This window comes from Alosa sapidissima, chromosome 17, assembly GCF_018492685.1.
Source record: "Alosa sapidissima isolate fAloSap1 chromosome 17, fAloSap1.pri, whole genome shotgun sequence".
NCBI classification, from domain to species: Eukaryota; Metazoa; Chordata; class Actinopteri; order Clupeiformes; family Clupeidae; genus Alosa; species Alosa sapidissima.
Genome location: NC_055973.1, coordinates 26,014,154 through 26,019,153, shown reverse-complemented (window position 1 = coordinate 26,019,153; position 5,000 = coordinate 26,014,154).

Below are 5,000 nucleotides of genomic sequence, written 5' to 3'. Positions count from 1 at the left end.
GCCGTCGCGCCCCCCCCCCCAAAAAAAAAACGCTCTGACGGAGAGTGGAATGCATTTTCCTCCTGTTTGGGTCGGTGTTGTTTCGTTATTGTGCATTTATTTTTCCACTGGTCTGACCCTACACAACAAACAGCCCCGGCAAGCAATAGAACAAACAAATCATTTCACCTTAAAAGTTTACCCTGGAAATATGGTTGTAAAATATCAGTCATTGATAGTACCCACACTTAAATACACACACACACACACACACACACACACACACACACACACACACAGAAACACACAAACCACTTGAAAGTGACTACAAAGCCCTAACACTATATACTATAAGCATTGTCCATTCCAGACAAATTTCTGCAGTTTAATTATTACAGGTTAGTGATTTTGGGTTAGTGTATTTGTACATGTGTTACAGGTTAAACTATATACTTAGCTAATAATAATATTGCAGCATCATGAGCAATCTGTTAAATAATCATATTAAATATTGTCATCCATAAGATTGTTTCACCTTCTGTTGTCTGTGTGTATGTACATTATTTTTGAGTTATTTTTGTTAATTTACTTTTAACCGTCTAGCCACATGCCAGAACTAGCTATAGTGGTATACAGTACAGTAGCTCAGCTACATGTGACCTTGAATTTCCTCTAGGAATCAATAAAGTATATCTATCTATCTATCTATCATGTATATAGCTGAATTAGCACAAGTAGCAATGAGAGTAGTTGGCTTGTATGAACTCTTTCAGGAGTTGCAAGGAGCTACTGACAAGCTTACCTCTGTTGCTTTGCTGTGCTTGTGTGTTATGCTTTAACTGTATTCTTTACTTTGGATACATTTTTGCATTTTGCCAGTTTAATATCTGTATGGAGAGAGGGCATGAAAGGAGCTACTAGTGAACTCACCACAGCTGTTTTAATGTGCTTGTGTGCACAATAAAGCTTCGACAGTATCCTGTGCTCATTTTGGGTCATCTTTATTAATACAACAATGTATTAATGTGCTATGTCAATGTGAACATCCACTAATCTCTGTCCCTTTATGCATGTGTGTGTGTGTGTGTGTGTGCGTACACGCGCGCTATTGATCCTCAGCCTAAACTCTGTGTGTGTGTGTGTACAGTAGGTATATTTCTGTGTGTGCCTTGAGTATATTTTTCTCCTTCCCTATCGAGCGAACTGTGGCTGAGTGTGTGTCTGAGTGTGAGTGTGAGCACGCATGTGACCTCGTCAGCCAAGCAGAATTCCACACCTGCGAGCATCTGGATTTATGGACGTTGGGCCAGCTCCGATCACTGCAGGGGTAAAAAAAACGGTGAAATCAATCCTGCTCCCGCAGGCATCCACAACCACCCTGACGATCAATACCTATCGGAAATACAATTAAGCCGTCACTAAAGGAGGAAGGAAAAAACTTCTTTCCACCCCCCCTCCTCATCTTTGCTGTCATCCGCGGGGTGGGTGCCGGGCAGGGGGGGGGGGGGGGGGGTGTGGCAGGGGAGGTCAACTCAACAACAGTCTCTCTCAGCCAGCAAACTAAGACATTGAGACACTGGCCTATGCAGCGTTGATGTATAAGCAGCATTGATGTATACCAGCGCTTGGCCTCCGCTGTTGCCACTAATGCATGGAGTTGTGTTTCTCAGTGGGAGAATGGCTCCACTTTCGGGAGAAATTATAGCTCCTCCATATTGTATGTACAGGGATGGAGACAGAGCATTTAGGACTCCCAGAATAATCGGGACACTGAAACGAAACGTGCCAGATAATGTCGATTTTTAAAATATTTAGACCAAAATGGGCAATCATTTTGGAGTGCAGGTTTTGGTTTCGCCTTGGCATGAGGAGGACGTAATGTCAGTGGACACAGGATACCGCGAGCAGCTAATCAAAACCAGATGGCTGAGGTTCAAATCCCTGTTTAAAAAGGAGCTACAAGGCTGATGTGCATGTCCAGCTTGTCCGCTGACGATCATAACGATTTGGACTGTGTGGTTGCGGTGAATAAACTTAGCGGCCATCCAGACGTCTAGACTTGGCCCGTCAGCTGGACATTAAGTGCTAAGCGCCGGCAGCTATCAGATTCTATTGCATTACCGAGGGGGGAGGGGGTGGGGCATGCAGAAACGAGATGGATTGATTAGGGAGGCTTAAGAGGACCACTGTTTTTTTTTTTTGTTTGCTGGGATGAGCAGATAAACAGCGTTTAGCCCTCGTTCAACTGTCATTTCCCTTCTCCGCGCAGATAGCAATGTCAGTCTGCCCATTAAAACAGGATTTGGATCCGATTCTTGCCTTTCCCTGGCTTTTTAATCACGCTTGATTAGTGCCGGCTAATTGCTGGAAGCGACCTGAAGGTCAAAAGCCATTGACTCTTTGGGGGAGGGGAGCCGGGGGGGCGCTTGTCTTGAGTTTTTGTCTTTCGTCTCTAGATAAATTTAAACATCTTATCTTTTAATTAAGTAGCGGCACATTTATTTTGCTCATTTGAATAAAACTTGGTTGACTGAGCTTGGGGCAAAACAGAAAGTCATAAATATAAAATGTGGTGATGAAAAGCGTGATAATTTTGAATTAGAAAGTACTTTGTAAAGAGTAACTGTAAATAACGGGGAGCTTAAAATAATTTATACATTGATTTATTTAATTTAATAATTTAATACAGGATTTTATATGAATTACTTTAATGTATACATTTATTGTTCCTCTTTCAGAATATTAAACCTCTATCACACTCTAAAATATGCATAGCTTATATATATATATATATATATATATATATATATATATATATATATACACACACACAAAGAATAATGGGCAGTATCAGTGGTCAAAAGATAACAGATGCCCACACATGCACACAAGAACAAAAACATGTTTTTACACACACACGTATAGAGTAACTGTAGGCTGTGTGTTCCCTGTGGTTACTGCAGGAGACAGGCCTGCTCACCATGGTGTTGGGCAGAAGCTACTTTGCCATGTTGTCATACGTGAACAGCAGGTAAGAGCTAGAACGGCGCTAGAGGCCAAATCCCCTGCCAGCACATACACTCACTCTCTCTCTCTCTCTCTCACACACTCTTTCTCTCTTACACACACACACACATGCTTATTTTCTCTCTTCCTTTCCTAGATTCCCTTGAAAAATCCAATAATAGTCCCCCCCTTCTCTCTATATATCTCTTTGTCTCTCATTTTCTCTCTCTCTCCCCCTCTCTTTCTCTTTCACTCTCTCCCTCTCTCCCACCTTCCTCTCCTCGGGGTCTCATGGCGGACTGTAAAATCTTGATGAGATGTGATGGGAATGTCCAGTTCTGGCCCGTTGGAGCCATGATGACATAAACCAAGCACAGCAGCAACACGCCTCCCATGTTGGCAAACACACACCCCAACACATAGCACACACAAACACACACCCCAACACATAGCAGGCAAAACACACACCCCAACACATAGCAGGCAAACACAAGTAATAGGGGAGGGGATCTGTGTGTGTGTGTGTGTGTGTGTGAGAGAGAGAGTCTGAAAAACAAGGTAAAAAGAGGCATTGGAGACCTATGTGAGTAACAATATATCATCTTTGTTTTGTTTGTATGTGTGTGTGTGAGAGAGTTTATGCCATTTAGCCCCCATGAGTGCACTATGATGCTCACTAATGAACCCACACACACATGGATACAAACTCATTATCTCAAACTCACAAACACTCAGAGACCTCCATAAATGAACACCCAATATCCAAAGATGTGTGGTGATGTCATCTTCCATTGGTAAGGCGATCTTAACCCGCCCTGCCCGCTTGTAGGCCCTTGGCCCAGGCAATCAGACGCCACTCTGCGCGACTGTCGCCGCCGGACATGCAATTACTGTTATTATTGCCTCGGCTCCTTCACACACACACACACACACACACACACACACACACACACACACACACACACACACACAGACACACACACACACAGGGGCTTTTGTTCAACACTGCTCCTGCTCGTTCACAGCCTCCTTATCTTCCTCCCAGTGCTTGGCCTCCGCTGTTGCCACTAATGCATGGAGTTGTGTTTCTCAGTGGGAGAAATGATAGCTCCTCCTAGCGCTCTCCCTCTATCTCTCTCAGACACACACACACACACACACACGCGCCCAGAAGCACACATGCACTCCTTTTCAGCAGCCTTACTTCCTTTACCATTTTGTACACAAATCTGATTACAGTCAGGCACCGCAATCAGCTATCGTACATCAAGCAATTAACAAACAGTGGAATCAGCCGTTGTCATCTCCACGTCTGTAATGGTGACTGTGTGGACCCGACAGTAAAATAGAGATGGGAGAGATAGCAGCAAAGCGATGGGGAGAGAGAGAGAGAGAGAGAGAGATGTTAAGAGAGAGGGAGAGATAGACTCATATACAGTACGAACAGTAGAGTGACTAAGGGCCAATCTCAATTCTCTATTTTACCCCTTCCCCTTAGTTTTGTGCGTGCACGTGAGACGAAGAGCTATTCTCATTTCGATCGAGGGGTAGGGATAAGGGCAAGGGGTAGATACCCCTTAAAACCAAGTAAGATCGGGAGCTTACTTGAAACCGAGGGGTAAGAGAAATACCCAACATACACCGCTCACACCGGAAAAACAAGCACACCGAGAGATTCATTGACATGAAATGTTGGCATTAATAAGGATTATAAAATTAAAATGGTAATTGTTTTATGTTGCATTCAATCTTGTGGCCATATATTGAAGGTCCTGTTCTTCATGAGGATATTTTCAAAAATCGCTGTTTTGTGAATGTTAACAGCACATCATTATTTGCATGAATGTCTCGCATTTTACATATTTCCATGTCTGATATAGCCTACCCCGCGAATTGGCAGCATACCATGTCAGAAATGTAAAGTCCAACAGCAGCTAAATTCACTGAACTTTTTTCCCGCTCGTCTGATATGAATGCAGGATAGGCCTACTGCTGCCGACTCCTAATGACCATTT